The following is a 17,488-nucleotide window of genomic DNA, read 5'->3' as shown; positions in this document are numbered from 1 at the left end:
TACCAGCAGAGTGGGGTGGGATACCCTGCATAAGCTTCTCAATGGTCTTCCTGGTGCCCACCCCCCCCCCCCAGGCACCAGACAAATGCCACAAAATGGCTTTTACAGCTGGAAAGAAGATGTATGGAGCTTTCCTTGGACTGTTTGAGCCATTTACCTACAAAATCAGGAGAATCTGGTAACTAAATATGCTTAACCAAGCATTATGTGGCGCACAGCCAGGGAAATTGAATCAATGAAAGTGCAGGGTCAAGGGTATCTAGGAATCCTGCATAGGAACTGAGTGATTCCCTACCTCCTCAATGCAGCATCTGCATTCTTATACAGCTTCTCCCAAAACCCGTCCTCAAGATAATGGAGCTAGACACCCCGCAAAGGTGGTAGCATGTTGGTGCGGTTGTTAATGGGGGGCTGTGCAAATTCTAGTGTGACTCCTTCGCATTATCATCAAGCCGACAGTTGACCCCATTAGTGCCCTTGTGCCGGCAGCCCAGTCCAGCAAAGCTTTAACAGCCCTCCAATAATTGTTTGTTTGGAAAGAGTCATTTTCCAAGGGGAAATCACAGATACAAAGTATTTTACTTCAGTGAGTAACCAAGCCGAATTTGAGAGGTTCTTTGGTTCACAACTCACTTGATACACTGGTGTAATTGCTGTTTATAGTATTGTTATACTGAATGCTACATAAGTTGAAATATAGGTGCTGCCATACTGTCTGGATAGTAAGCTGTGATGGCAGCACTGTGGACAGGGGCCAAATAGGAGTATTCAACTAAGGAACAATGTGAAAAGTGTGGCCTTAAAGGAATTCTTCATTCATAGATTATCAAAGTGGGAAAGGTTAATTGGGTACCTCGGAACAATATCAGACTGATAAGTTGGACTATGCAGAATAACCTCTGGTAACTGCAGGGATAACCATAGAACAAGGATTCTAAATTACAAGCGCCAAAAGGTACAGCTCTCTGGCTATGTACCCCAAAAAGTGGCTGAATGAAAGCATAACAAAGAGGAAACAGATGACCCAAAATAATCTGCGAGTTCTCAGACTTTACAATCATCAATCTATGCAAACAAACCAATATTCAAAAATTTGTCGAAGGAAATTAAGTTTATAAAAAAGGCTCAAACTGAGCAAAGCCCAAAGATGGAAACATCGGGCAAACAAATTGACGAACTAGATGAGTGACTCAGGACCTTCATGGCGGCAGACCAGTATATTGTCATCTGTGATTTCCATCTGAAAGATCAGATTGAGATAGCAGAAGACGAATATGATTTATAGATTAAGACTGAGTTATACACTTCCGACCTGAGTAGTTTCAATTCTAGTTTGGCAAAAGATAATGCTAGATTCATACGACAAAGAACCCTATCCAAAATGACCCGCCAGCAGAAGAAAGATATGATGAAACCACTAACATTACATGTGCTTATAGAAGCAATTAACACAGTCCCCTTAGGTGAATCTAGTGCTATAGATGCCATACCAAATAAATTATATAAGGCATTATTCTTTCGCTGAATGATTAGAGACATTGTCATGTAGCCCTTCCACAGAATCTTTGAGAAATGCAAACATTTTGACGTTCTGTAAAAAAAGGCACACCTCTTCAACATACACACACCAACCAATATCCTTATGTGCCGATCGGAAAATGAATACCCTAGTACTGTTGCATGGATTTTGCTGGTAAAGCAGAACTGTGTGTTAGGACAAAAGGACGTCCAAATGTAGGGACTCAGTCTCTCTACAATATCCCGACCTGTCATCCCAAATCCTGGCTCGCTCACAGTGCCTCACCTGAACTCCTAACCTTCCCAGAGTAGCAGGTTATTTTGGCAACCTGTTACGATTTGCTCCCTGTGCTCTCGTACGCACTATCAGGGAGTCGCATAGTGGGACTTTTCAGTCTTCTAATAAGCTGCCAGACCCTCCCCTGCATGCATATCCTGACTTCCAGTAGTTTGGACACTTATTGGGAATTGACATCCATTCCCAATCCATGGCGGGTATTGTGAAGGCCAGCCTGCTTATACTTGAAGCCAGCCTGCTCATGTTTGAAACTCCACTACCTAGATTTCCCTGCTCACTGCTTCGCCTCCACCCCTGCAGGTCAAGGATGGGTGGAGGAATTCAGCTCAGCTGCGGCTGGCTGCTGCTAGCCTGCTCACACCTGCTGCATGTGAGCTCTTTAAATTCCCAGCTCCCTTCAGGCCAAGGTTGGTCATTGTAGCTGTATACCCGTGAGACCGATCCTTGTTCCAGTGTTTCCTGAGGTTTTGATATCCTTGTTTCCAGTGTTTCCTGAGATTTAGTTATTCCTTGTTCCTGAGCTCCTGCTGTTTCCCTTCTCCTAAACTAGCACACTGCCTGCAGTGCTACCTTGCCTCCTGAGCCTTAGCATTCCTTGTTCCGGAAATGCAGCATTTTCCCTTCTCCTGAACTAGCACTGCCTGCAGTGCCAACTTGACTCCTGAGTTTTAGTAATTTCCCTGTTCCTGAACTGGCACTGCCTGCGGTGCTGCCTTGACTCCTGAGCCTTAGCTCACTACTTGTTCCTGCCCCAGCACTTCCTTCTATGCTACTTTGTTTTCTTGAATCCTTAACCTGCACTATTCTAGTATACCCTTGTAGACTCCCCTTCTGTATATCTCTTTCCAGTCCCTGCTTTTCTTCCCATTTCCTTGGTTTCAGTTCTAGTTTGCTCTCTTTCTATTCTGCTGTCTTACTTCTGTTACCTTGTATGTTTGTTACCTGCTTTCTGCCAAGCATGCCCTTTGATATCCTTCCGTTCCTGTTAAGCACTCCTCCTTGCTAGCTCCTTGTCTATTGTGCCTGTGTTTAGTTCTACCCCTTTGATGTTACTGCCTTGCGTGTTCCTGTTTGATCGCCAGGATCCATGGGCACAGCTGACTACCTAGGTGGTGTTTCTTGTTCACTGCGAGTATTGTCTTTGAGTTACAGTTATAACATCACCATAGGTATAAGCGCCACAGACCCTGCCTTTGCATAAATATCCTATATGTGGGTATTTGGAGTCAGTATATGTAACAGCAGTTGTGGGTGAGGAACTTACTAAGCTTCAATCTTACCGTGTGGAGCTCCTGAGTGCTTTACCCCACATTCCCTTTATTGTTAATGTTGTTTTATATATATGTCTTGCGCGTCCCTCCTGGGTGTACTTAGTCTGAATGCTTAATTGCCTTGTGAGTGGCCTTCCTATCTCAGTCTTAGCTTTCTTGTACAGGCTTCCCCTTTGGATCCCTTTTTCTCCTCTGACTCCCTGTGTGAGCCTGGGCAGCGCTGTACTCCTCTTTCTATGTACATTTGCTACCCAGTTCCCAGTCCTTGCCCAAGTCCCTGGCTGTGTTCCCCACATAGTCCCGGACAGTCCCTGGCAGAATGACCAACCCACATTTCCAGGGTCACTTATGAGGTTTCTTTGCGTTCAGTTGGCTACCACTTTTTTTTCTTTCTCAAAGCTCCCTAAGTCAGTCCATGTCAAGATGTTTAGCATCAGAACCAGAATGTCTGCGTATGATGGCAGACATCCATTGCCAAGGCAGTGCAGTTCTATACAACCTAGTAGAAAGTCCTTAGACTCTAGAGATCGATTCATTGAACAAAACAGACTCTTACGTGCTGAATATTATTCCCTGTGGTTGGCTGTTCCTTCTATGTTAGATTTTCATTCCATCTGTAACCCTGATCCTCACCTGATGTTGACCTGTGACCTACAGGATGAAAACGAATTTCTGCAAACCTTGTTAGCAGCAGAAAGACAAAATAGTAATTTAGAGAGTGGTACTATTAGGGGACATTTTCCTGAAGTTTGTAACTCAGAGACCCCTGTCAAGACAATGTTTTCTTTGAAGATAATTTCCAGACACCGTATTTATCAGCCTCTTACCAAACTGGTAGTTCAATGACCCCAGTTAAAGCATGTTTAACCACACAGCAACCAAAGAAAGAGCAGATTAATTTCATAACCTCTGTTTCCATTCAGATGATACCCAGTCTTGTATTCCAGTAAAGATCAACCACTGAATACTAGAGGGACCTTGTTAAGTACTACTTTCAAAGTAAACTGTGATCAGTTTGCCAAAAGCGAGAGAAGACCTATTAAAACACAGACAGCTAGTAGCAAGTTTGAACAAAATCCAAGGTTTAGTTCTGTTGATCGTTGTGAAGTTTCAAAGTCTACTGCTGTCCTTGTAGAAAAAGATCTTCAATCTTCACAGGATATATTTGTATCGAAGATTTTGGAATTACAACAAGAGAATAAAATGTTTCAGACTCTGTTAAAAAATTATAACCCAGAGTTCAAGTGAGAATCTAAAACCCTGGTACAAGACTACTTTTCAGCTTCTATGTTAGCCTTCTTGGAAATGGAGAATGAAGCCTTGCACGTTCTTTTGTGGTCTCCTCAGAGCTGGTCCAGTAATTGCGTAAATAATCCTGTGGCCGACAACTCAGATTCCACTCAGAACAGCCATAGTACAATGTCTCAAAGTGCAGTTAAAGAAAGTATTTGTTTGAATCCTGAATTTTCTAACTCCTCTGTTTTGTCTTCTAGTGCTAAATTACATTTAGGTGCTACATCTGAGATGTGTCCCTCCAGTTTTGAGGAACCTCAAATTTCAGGCAAGACACAAAACATCTTACCTTCTTTACCTGGTAGTGAGGCCAGTTCAATCTCAGAGATAACCCATAGAAAGTCCATTAAAATTCAGACAAAACATGAACCAATGCCCCACATAATCCCTGATTTGGCAATTTTCTGTGACTCAGACCACGCTCTTGATCTAACTGCTGTGATGAAAGCTAACCTCCTCGCTGAGAAGAAATCAAATCCTGACACCTTGTTTGCTGTTTTGCCTTCAAGCACACCACATATTAAAAAGTCAGGAAATTATAGTACTGTATGGTCTGATGCACCTGCACCACGTTGTAATGCAGAAGAAAATGGAAAGATCTCCCATGACCAAGTCATCGCTGGCCTCTTTCCCCTGAATAAGAGTTCTGAACTGCCAAATGGTAAAGGAAGTCTGGTCATCAGAGACTCTAAGATAAGCAGTATTCTTAGCCATCCCGAAGAAAGCACTTCAGTGCGTTTTAATGAGCCAAGGAACTATGAAGATTTCATTACTGACAACAGGGAATCTATTGTTCACGGGCTATCACCATTCCCAGACTTCAAAGTCTGTCATACTTGTGCCTCTCTGCCATCAGCTTGTCTGCTTTCAGAGTCTCCAGAGTCCTCAGGTGGCCTGCTGCTTTCAGAGTCTCCATAGTCCTCAGCTGGCCTGCTGCTTTCAGAGTCTCCAGAGTCCTCAGCCAGCCTGCTGCCTCATTAACTTCCTCCTGCAGCTTGCCTGCAATCTGAGCGCATGCCTGCAGCCTGCCTGCCATCTGAGCGCGAGCCTGCAGCCTGCCTGCTATTAGTTCCGGAGCCTCCAGAATGCCTGCATTCAAAGCCCAAGCGCTCAGCTCACCTGCCTACTAAGTCAGAGTCTCCAGCCTGCGTGACTTCAGAGCCTGAACTTCCAGCCTGTGTGACTTCAGAGCCAAAGCTTCCAAGCTGCCTGCCTTCAGAGCCAAAGCTTCAAGGCTGCCTGCCTTCCGAGCCAGAGCTTCATGGCTGCCTGCCTTCCGAACCAGAGCTTCCAGGCACCTTACCTTCCGAGCCAGAGCTTCCAGGGACCCTGCCTTCTGAGCCAGAGCTTCCAGGCTGCCTGCCTTCAGAATCAGAGCTTCCAGGCTGCCTGCCTTCAGAATCAGAGCTTCCAGGCTGCCTGCCTTCAGCACCAGAGCTTCCAGGTCGCCTGCCTTCAGCACCAGAGCTTCCAGGCCGCCTGCCTTCAGCACCAGGGCTTCCAGGCCGCCTGCCCTCAGCACCAGGGTTTCCAGCCCTCCAGCCTTCAGCACCAGGGCTTCCAGGCCGTCTGCCTTCAGCATCAGGGCTTCCAGGCCGCCTGCCTTCAGCACCAGGGTTTCCAAGCCGCCTGCCTTCAGCACCAAGGCTTCCAGGCCACCTGCCTTCAGCCCCCGGGCTTCCAGGCAGCCTACCTTCAGCACCAGGGCTTCCAGGCTGCCTGCCTTCAGCACCAGGGCTTCCAGGCCCCCAGCCTTTAGCACTAGGGCTTCCAGGCCCCCTTCCTTCTGACCTTGAGCCTCTATCTTGCCTTCTTTTTGACCATGCGCTTCCAGTTTGCCTGCCTCCAGAGGTCTCAGTACGTTTACATTCAGAGACTGAATCTCCAGCATCAGAGACACAACTCTCAACATGTAAGCCTCAAGGGCCTGGGTCTCCTGCATACCTACTTCCAAAGTCTCCTGCATGTGAGCCTTCTGTATGTTTTCCTCTAGGGCCAGAACATCTTGTCTGCATCCGGTCACCTTCTTTGTCTTCAGCCCGCTTGCCTTTGACCTCTGTACCTCCTGCCAATCCGTTATCTGCTTTTGACCCTACAGCCAATCTGCCTTTGTTTTCAGAGGGCTACTCTATCCTGTCATCATCAGGACGTCAAACACCTGTAATGCAGGCTTCTAATCCCCTGTCACTGGATTTGGACTCTTCATGTTCTACCTTCAATACTGTTGTTAATAACAGACTATTATCCAACCCTCCAGAACATCACAATTTGCCTGGAGTCCTCCGATAGCTTGCACTGCATCTATGATGGAAATTGACTTACTTCTTAGGAGCAAATGCTTTGAATGTAGTTCCAGACTCCGGGAGATGGTCTTTGGAGGGGGAGTACTGTCACAATTCGCTCCCTGTGCTCTCGTACCCACCACCAGGGGGACGCCTAGTATGACTTTCCAGTCTTCTAATAAGCTTCCAGATCCTCCCCTGCATGCATATCCTGACTTCCAGCCATTTGGACACTTATTGGGAATTGACATCCATTCCCAATCCATGCCAGGTTTTGTGAAAGCCAGCCTGCTTATACTTGAAGCCAGCTTTCTCATGTTTGGAACTCCACTACCAAGATTTCCCTGCTCACTGCTTCGCCTTCACCCCTGCAGGCCAAGGATGGGTGGAGGAATTCAGCTCACCTGTGGCTGGTGCTGCTAGCCTGCTCACACCTGCTGCATGTGATTACTGTGAGCTCTTTTAAGCCCCAGCTCCCTTCAGGCCAAGGATGGTCATTGTACCTGTATACCGGTGAGACCGATCCTTGTTCCAGTGTTTCCTGAGCCTTTGATATCCTTGTTTCCAGTGTTTCCTGTGAGTTAGTTATTCCTTGTTCCTGTGCTCCTGCTGTTTTCCTTATTCCTGAATTAGCACTGCCTGCAGTGCTGCCTTGACTTCTGATCCTTAGCATTCCTTGTTCCTGAATTGCAGCAGTTTCCCTCCTCCTGAACTAGCACTGCCTGCAGTGCTACCTTGCCTCCTGAGCCTTAGCATTCCTTGTTCCTGAACTGCAGCATTTTCCCTTCTCCTGAACTAGCACTGCCTGCAGTGCTAACTTGACTCCTGAGTTTTAGTAATTTCCCTGTTCCTGAACTGGCACTGCCTGCGGTGCTGCCTGAACTCCTGAGCCTTAGCTCACTTTGTGTTCCTGCCCCAGCACTTCCTTCTATGCTACTTTGTTTTCTTGAATCCTTAGCCTGCACTATTCTAGTATACCCTTGTAGCCTCCCCTTCTGTACATCCCTTTCCAGTCCCTACCTTTCTTCCATTTCCTTGGTTCCAGTTCTAGTTTGCTGTCTTTCTATTCTGCTGTCTTACTTCTGTTACCTTGTATGTTTGTTACCTGCTTTCTGCCAAGTGTGCCCTGTGATTTTCTTCCGTTCCTGTTAAGCACTCCTCCTTGCTAGATCCTTGTCTATCGTGCCTGTGTTTAGTTCTACCCCTTTGCTGTTACTGTCTTGCGTGTTCCTGTTTGATCGCCAGGATCCGTGGGCACAGCTGACTAACTAGATGGTGTTTCTTGTTCACTGTAAGTATTGTCTTTGAGTTACAGTTATAACATCACCATAAGTATAAGCTCCACAGACCCTGCCTTTGCATACATAGCATATATGTGGGTATTTGGAGTCAGTATATGTAACTGCAGTTGTGGGTGAGGAAGCTTCATTCTTACAGTGTGGAGCTCCTGAGTGCTTTACCCCACATTCCCTTTATTCTTAATGTTGTATTATATATATGTCTTGCATGTCCCTCCTGGGTGTACTTAGTCTGAATGCTAAATTGCCTTATGAGTGCCCTTCCTTTCTCCGTCTTCGCTTTCTTGTACTGGCTTCCACTTTGGATTTCTTTTTCTCCTCTGACTCCCTGTATGATCCTGGGCAGCGCTGTACTCCCCTTTCTGTGTACATTTTCTACCCAGTTCCCAGTCCTTGCCCAAGTCCCTGACTGTGTTCCCCACATAGTCCCGGACAGTCTCTGACACAACCTCAAATATGACCCGCTAGTCTCTAAGGGAACAGGGGAAACAGAAGCTCCCCTTTTGTTACTCATTCGCTCATGCATGCCTGTGGTAAATACAAGAAAGTCATAAAGAGGTTTACAATGCATTTATGGAAACTATCGAAGTCTATTATGAAGCAAATGTGCTGCGATCATTAGGCAGATGCAACTAAACAAAGTAATTAGCATTTCTAACTGTGTGTATAGGATAAACATCCCAACCATGGCAAATTACCTATCTGACTAATTCTACCCTTACTGTGTGAGCACAGGGATATATTTGCAATTTCTGGAATTGGCCTAAGACCTCATGCCTGGTGTATCTAGTTAGGCGGTTCGCATCATGAGTGTAAACTTAGTTTACACAGGATTGTATGTCAGGCACTGTGTTCGTTCCAGAACAGTCCTCTCTGGCAGAATTCTCCTCTCTAGCCCCCAAGGGGACAGGGCACAGTTTATATGATAAAACTACTGTGTTGGAAGATGCAGCTGTGCAACCGTATTGTGTCAAATATTAGGAGTTGTTACTGAACGAGCAGAGAAAAACAGTACACTATGTTGTTATATATTCTGATTAAATTTGTACAAGATGTGCAGAGTAAATCCCAATAAGAGTCCCCAAATAACATGCAACATGTACAGCATAGTCCCAGAACAATGTTGCAAAAACAAGTGTACTATATGTGGCCATGCAGAGCAAAGGCTAGAAAAACCGAACTAAGGGAGAACTAAATTGTGCCCAAAATGGAATTCACTACAGTAGCTGCTCGTTGGATTAACCAGACTATTATGACCCATGTAGGGAGACAACTGCCCATACCGTTTTAGCAGTAGAATTAATTAATTGGGTGAAATCAATGCGACAACCAGTTATGAATTTACTTGGAAAAAAAATCTGAGAAGTCCTTTGGTTGCGTTGAATGGCCATTTCCATGGAACGTTTTGGATCAACTTGGATTCCCTAAGCTAGTAATGAACTGGATACAGAATATAGATCAAGAACCTCTAGCTATGATAAGTATCAATGGTACTACACCTAATCTATTCTAAATTATCTCAGGTACCAAGCAGGGTTGTCCTATAAGACTACCTGAAATACAAGATAATGTCTTAACTTATGCATATGATGTATTAACCTCTACCCCAACTCCAAACAAGTGTTTCAGGTGATTGAGGAAGCTTCAATCTTATTCAGAAAGGTTATAGGATATATGTTAGTCCTGGTACCATTGGTGTGAGTCTCCCTTCCATTTTTTGCTGTTGTCTTCTCTGTTTGTAATATGTTTTGCTGGTTTTAGATGCTTTGGGCACTGTGCCACTTCTATTCAGTGCCACAGTACAAGTGCTCCCTATTGTAAATTTAGTAATGTATTAGTGACTCCATGCTTGGCTTATTTGATTTACTTGTGAGACCCTAGTAAAAATTGATAAATTGTAAATTGATACTTGTATAGCGCACTACTCACCCGCAAGGGTCTCAAGGCGCTTGTACGAATACCGCTGTGGAACCCATCCTGGCTTTCCCTGTGAGGTGTCCACTCCTGGGCACCCCCAAGGTGGAGGCCAGGCATCCTTAGCGTTGTGGGGCCGTTGTGGAGATTAAGCAAGCTATTGCCCAGAGTTGCAGAGTGGGACTCCATGATTGGAATAGGCACCGAGGCGAGAATTATCAGGTCCGTGGAATTTTGAGCCCAAGACCCGCCGAGGCGGGGAATTGAACCCTGGTCCCGGGCTAGACCTCTGCATCAGGGTCTGCCGCTCTAACCATTGAGCCACACTCCTCCACTAGTACAGTGCACCATTGTGTGCCCAGGGCCTGTAGATCAAATGCTGCTAGTGGGCTTGCAGCACTGACTGTGCCACCCACAGAAGCAGCTTGTAAAGTGTGTCTCAGGTCTGCCAGTGCAGAGCCTGTGTGAAGTCTAGCACTGCCATTTCCACTCGGTAAGTGCACTAAACCTTCCCTTTTCTACGTTAGCCATCCCTAAGGTAGGTCCGAGGTGCATTGTAAGTATGAGGTAGGACATGCCCTGATGTGTGTGGCATGTCCTGATAGTGAATTACAGCCAATTTTGTGTTTCACTATTGCAAGGCTACCTGTCCCCATAGGCCAGAATGGGCAGTTTGATTATAACATCTTATAATCTTAACTGACCCAGGGAACATGGTAGAAAAACGAATTTAGTATGCCTGAATCAGAATGATAAAATACATCTTTTAGTAATGTTGGTCTTAACATTCTGTGTTTGAACATATCACTTTGAGAAAGTAGGTATTTTCTGACCTAACCATCCAGCCTGCCTCTGCTAGGTTGTGTATTGCATGTCTGGTTTGTGAGTGACAGGAGGGCTTGGGCTCCAGCAGTCTTATGAGTCAGTGCTGGGCTGAATAGGACCATGGCTGCATAGAGAAGGGGGGGGGGGGGAGATTTTCTTTCAGTGCCCCCAGCCTTCATAGAATAGAGAGTAGGGGAGTAGATTTCCTTTCCGCTACCTGGGCCAGATCTGCTTTCAACAATGCTGTCTCCACCTCCTGCCAGGAAGCTGCACAGAACTGGTTCTGGCTAGGTACAGAAGAAGCGTGTCACATCCGCAGCTGTTGCTGTCGCATCATCATAGAAGCGTGTCGCCACCGCAAGGGTCGCCGTCACATCACCGGAGAAGCATGTCTCCGTCGCAGCTGTTTTCCGTTGCATCCCCGGAGAAGCGTGTCGCCACCGCAAGGGTCGCCGCCGCATCACCGGAGAAGCGTGTCGCAGGGCATGTCGTGGCTCCAAAGTTACATAGTTCACCGCACGGCCGTCTGGCGTGCACGCATCACCTTCACGTCGTCGCATCGCATCAAAGAAGCCATCTTGTCGCATCGCACCGGATCGTTGCACCGCGGCTCCATCTTGTGGCATTGCAACCGGAACGCACCACAGAATCGTCGCATCACCTCCTCTCCGGTAAGTGCGCTGGCACTGAGGAACAGACGCATCGCCGCCTCCGAAGCAAGGAACCAACGCATCGTTCTCCCTGCAAACATTTTGTTTATCTTGCGTTATGCATCCTAAGGTACTTTGTGAGAAACGCGTCACATTCACCATCTAAAGTGAACTAAGCTATTACAACCATCTAAAAGTCATTTTCATAATACTGTATTGTGTTAAGTCTATATAAAGAATACTTATTTTTTATAAAACCTGTGTTGTGTCCATCTGTAGTGTTTTCACTGTATTACTGTATGTGTTCACACATGCTTTACACACTGCCTCTGAGATAAGCCTTCTCATGCCAAGCTACCATAGGGTTGAACAAGGTTTTTTTTAGTAGTGTAGCCCCCTTACTCTGACTAGAAGCAAGGGTCCCTATTTGGACTAAGATGCAAACCATTGCCAACTAAAGACCCCCAGTTCTACCATTGGTGGTCAGCGGTGAGGATTTGGACTTGCATTTGTGACTCCTATACAGTGATTGGTGTACACTACTAGTGAGTGCAGACCAAACACAACCACATACATTTTTGGGTAGAATTGTTTCCTTGGCGAGAAGGAGGAGAGAAGGCGGTGTTACTCTGTGGGAGGGACAAAGCAGGAACAAAGAGGGACTGGAGCTGGAAAGAAGGAGACCCAGTGCCCGCCACACTACCACAGGGGCATGGCTCTCTTGGGTGCGTGGCCGGGTCCATAACTGGTGGAAAACTGCTTGAGGAAAGAAGCAAACTTAGAGTAGCCCAAGGTGGGAGGAGGGTGGAGGTGGTGATTCACAAAGAAAAGTCTAAAAAGAGAAAATAAGACGGAGTGGCTGCACCGGTGAAGCTAGGGTGATAAAAGATTATTTGACTCCTCACATCCGTCTACCCCACTAATTAAACAGATAGGTTAACAACATAAGAAGACACTAAAAAAGCAAAGTCTTACCTGGGTCCTGTTTTCTTCCGAGGGTCAAACGGCGGGGGAACCGGAACATTCCAGAAGGAGACTGAAGAGCCTGAAAAGAAAAAGAAAGAAGGCTGTATAATTAAGACTAACAGACTGTTCAAAGAGAGAGAGAGAGAGAGAGAGAGAGAGAAAACGCATCATAATTCCTGTATATAAAGAAATAAAAGAAAGAGAAAACCCATATATCCTTTTATTTTAACACTTAACTACGAAGTTAACTTGGCCTGTTACATATTGGGTGCCGAAACCCGGGATATTGTTATCCATTTGACTAATAAAATCGAAAATCTTATACAGCATGTCATAAGGGGTCAATAAAAATTGGAGTGGGCAGTGGAGCGACAAATGACCTCTGCCCAGGCTGACCGGGACCTATTTAAGGCTTCACTGACACAACAACTGGAATATTTCCAGAGGGCAGTGGAGAAACAAGGCCAGGCGTGACCAAGATTACATACCACCCCTAGTAACCAAACAGAATTCCCAGGGGTTGCTCTCCAAAAATACATACCAGGGGAAGACCCTGACGCTTTCCTACTAAACTTCGAGTGAGCAGGCCTGAGGCTAAATTGCCATTCTTCCTTGCCCCCCTCTTGACCGGTGAAGCGCAGGCGGCATATCAGGTCGCTAACCCTACTAGTACAGCCACTTACAAGGATATTAAAGCAACAATTTTGGACCATTTAGGTATGGACGAAGAAGCATATAGGGTACGGTTTAGGAAAGAAAAAGGGTTCCAGGAGATAACCCGAAGACCCTATTCTTTAAATTAAAAGCGGCTGCTGACAAGTGGCTCCGTCCACAAGAGAACAGCAAGAAGGACATAATGAACTTAATTTATTTGGAACAATATTTAGAAGCCCTACCATATGTCACCCAGCGATGGTTTAGACAACAACCCCACCTCATAGTCGAACAGGCCGTGGAGATGGCAACAACCTTCGCTAGGGCCCAACGAGAACCCCTTTCCATGGTAAGTGATAGATATTCACGATCAACTTCAGCACTAGGAAAGGGAGGAAAAAAAGAACCCCAAAGTTGCAGTTGAACCAACAAAAAATCGGACCTTCAAAACAGAGTTCCTACCGGCGAAAGGGCCCCAATGTTTTCATTGTGGCAATTGGGGCCACATAGCCACACTCTGTCCGTGCAAGAAACAAACAGAAGAACCAATGGATATAAGTTATGTGTCCCGATCCCTTTTATATACAGAAGAACTGGGTTCCTACTTCTATATAAGTCTGTTTGTCAATAGGGAGAGAGTTACTGCTTTACTAGACTCCGGGTGTAGCAATCGGTAGTACATAAGTCCATGATAAAACCTTCCCAAGTGTCGTCCAAAATGCAGGTACCCATCCGTTGCATCCACTCAGATATTAAGCCATATCCCATAGCAGAAATACCAGTGAAAACGGTGAATGGAATAGAGATGCTAGTGAAAGTAGGCGTAATGGACAGGCTCCCTGAGAGGGTTATTTTAGGGACTGATAATCCCATTTTCCTTAGGCTTCTTACAGAAGAGCTTCAGTATAAACACAGTGAACCAGAGTCCAATCCCCCTTTACTCACTCAAGCCCCATGGGTTTCAGATAGGCGTTTTTATTATGCTCAAACCCAAGATCCTACATTAAAAGAGGCCTGGCGACAAGGAAAAGACCCCTCTATCACTCACAATGTAACTTACCCTCATTTCCTCATACAACATGATTTATTGTATCATATAGGAGAACAGGGTGATGTCCCACAGTTGGTCGTACCACAATCATTCCGTGAACACATACTCTTATACCCATGCCCATCTCCTTGCTGGGCATTCAGGCACAGAGAAAACCACACAAACCATTCTACGCTACTTTTATTGGCCTTGTATCTATGCACACATAGCTAAGTATTGCCAAGAGTGTGAGATTTGCCACAAATGAAATCCTTATAAACCTCCTCCAGCCCCTTTGCAGCCTCTCCCGATAGTAGGGAAATCCTTTGAGAGCGTCGCTATGTACCTTATAGGTCCCCTCCCTCGATCAAAAAAAGGGAACATGTATGCCTTGGTAATAGTGGACTATGCAACAAGGTACCAGAGGCTTTTGCTCTAAGAGCCCCCACCACGACCAATATTTGTGATAGATTGATGGACCTTTCTTCCAGAGTCGGATTCCTGCGAGAGATCCTTACAGATCAAGGAACTCCGTTTGTTTTTCGCCTTATGGACCAAATCTGTAAAACCCTCAATATCACTCATATTAAAACATCAGTTTACCACCCACAAACGGATGGTTTGTGCAAAAGATATAATGCTACACTCAAATTACCCCTCAAAAAGATGCTCTCCAGTGAAGGTAAAGAGTGGGATCTCCTTTTACCCCTTGCTCTCTTTGTTATCCGGAGCCAAAAACAAAGTAGCCTCAGAGCTTCTCTCTTTGAATTTGTATGTGGAAGACATCCCCGAACCCTACTAGAAATGACAAGAGAAGCCTGGGAACAGGAAAAGCCAGAAGATTCCCTAACCCTGTTAGATTACACCCAGGGACTAAAGACTCGCTTAAGTAATCCGAGGGTATTTGTATACGCTAATCTCAAGAAGCCCCAAAAAAGACAACAGATCATTTATAACCGATGAAAGAAATGGAGAAGCCTGAACGTTCATGACTGGGTTTTAATTTTACAACAATCTCCTTTAACAAAAAAACAACCCAAATGGAAGGGACTGTATGAAGTTGTAGGGAAGATCGGTCTCACAACGTATAAGATAAGATGTCCCCACACAGAACTCAGACCTATCATATTAACCTTTTTTTTTAAAAACATTTTTTTATTGGTTTTACAGTGGTCTATAAAGCAGCATTTCACAGATAAAGGATATATGTATACATTTCTCACATGACACTTCTGACAATACTTTTCAAATATTTTAGTCCCTTCCGTTGTATTCAAAAACAATCCTATCAACAGCAGCAGCCCACCCAACTTCTCAGTCCTCCCCCGAGTCCTCATCTTCGCTATCCTGGTTGGAGTCCGGAATGAGTTCGCATATATCCCCTCTATAGGAATTCCAGGCAGTCCATATCTTGGCCCATTTTTTAGGACATTTCCTATTAACATAAACCGTTCTTTCTGTAATCATTGTGACATCCATGTCTCTACACCAGGATTCCAGTAGTGGTCCATCAGCGGCCCCCCATTTCTGCGCTATGTTCCTCTTTGCAACCATGAAGCCCAACGTAACCCATGTCTGTCCATGCCGTGGCAGATCGTTCAGCTCCCACATGTTGAGGAGGCATCTGCGCGGCTCAGGCAGCAAAGAGATAAGTAAAGTCTGGGATATCGTTCGTAGGACCTTGCGCCAGTACTCCATTATGAAGGGACAGTCCCACACCGTATGATAAAAGGTACCCTGTTCCCCGCATCCCCTCAGGCAGTATGGGTGTTGTGCTCTGCCTATCTTGTGGAGTGTAGGCCTGGTGAGGTAAGGGCGGTGTAGGATTTTGAGTTGCACTAATCTAAGTCTAGCTGGTATCCCCACCTCCCTGGGTGAGGCAAGGGCCTCCTGCCATTCCGTCTCATCCATATCAGCAATATCTGTAGTCCATTTGGCCTTCAAAGATGTCGTGGGATCAGGTATGTTATTAAGCAATTTTCGGTATGTGAGTGAAGTAGCGCGCTTGGGCATAAAATCTGTGAGCAGCCTGTCCTCGGCCTCGGGTACCTCCATGTCCTGCAGGAGTATTGCAAGGAGAGCGTGGCGAATTTGTAGGTATCGGAATGTTTCTGTATGTGTTAGCTCGTACTGTTGCCGGAGCACATCAAATGGAATAACCGTTCCCTTATCCCAAAGGTCGCCCACTGTGGAAATACCAATGCTGTCCCAATGTCTGAAGCCCCTGCTATTTCGGAGTGTGCCGAGCTGCTTCGAGTCCCAGAGCGGGGTGAGTTTGGTGATGGTATTTCTCTAGCCCAAACGCATCTGTGCCGTGTACCACAACATGACCGTATGTCTTGTTGGACCTATTAGTTATTAGGGGAGAGGGGTTGGCCTAACGGCTAAGGCGCTCGACCTCGGACCTGGGGATCTGGGTTCGAGTCTCGGTAACGATGCCAAAAACCTCCTGTGATTCTGGGCAAATCACTTAATCTCCCCGTGCCTAAAAAAATGAAAGTGTGTCCTCATGTAACGTAACTGGTGCTATGTAAAGCGCTCTGATACCTGATTCGGTTCGGATCTAGTTCGCGCTATATAAAACTCTGCAAAATAAAAATTAAAAAATAAAAATAAATTAGTTTCTGCGCCCGGCCCCGGTCATACAGAGCTGCTAACATATTGTCTGTTCCAAGTTGTGCCCTATCCGCCATATATGCCAGATCTGTGTGAGAGGCGTGGAGCCACTGGTTAACGATTTTAAGATGGGCTGCCCAGTAATAAAACTGTACATCGGGGAGCGCAATGCCACCGTCATACCAACTTCGATGTAGCTTAGCCTGTGCTATGCAAGCTGGTCTGCTACCCCAAAGGAGTGTGAACACCAGCGCCGCTATTTGTTGGAAGTATTTCCGCGGCACTGGAAAGGGTGTATTCTCCAGCGCAGATAAAAAACGGGGCAGGGCCATCATTTTAAATAATGCTGCTTTCCCCAATAATGTCAGGGGCAGGGTTCCCCAATGGGCCACGTCTCTACGTAAGCGCTCCAGCGGGGGGGCTAGGTTTTTGTCGAAGAAGGCGGTTGGGTTTTTGGTGATATTGATCCCCAGGTATTTAAACGAGTCCTGAGTCACCGCCAGCGGGCAGTCCGGGGGGAAGTCGCGGCTCAGGACCCCTAAGAGGGTAGAGAACTGACTTAGACCAATTGATTGTGTAACCGGAGACGAGATGAGACGAGTCCAAAAGTCCGACAGATCTCGAACAACGCCTCTTCCGGGTCTGTGAGATATATCAGAATATCATCCGCATAAAGGGAGATGCGGTCCTCCCAGTCTTCCGTCCATTGAATGCCCCGTAACAAACGGGTCTTTCTAATTGTGGCCGCCAGTGGCTCCAATGCTAACGCGAACAGAAGTGGGGACAACGGACAACCTTGTCTGGTCCCTCTCGTAAGTGGTATTTTGCCTGACAGGTGCCCATTCACCGCTACGCGCGCCACCGGGTCCGTAT

This window comes from Lissotriton helveticus, chromosome 4_1, assembly GCF_964261635.1.
Source record: "Lissotriton helveticus chromosome 4_1, aLisHel1.1, whole genome shotgun sequence".
NCBI lineage: Eukaryota > Metazoa > Chordata > Amphibia > Caudata > Salamandridae > Lissotriton > Lissotriton helveticus.
Note: the sequence above shows the minus strand (reverse complement) of the source record.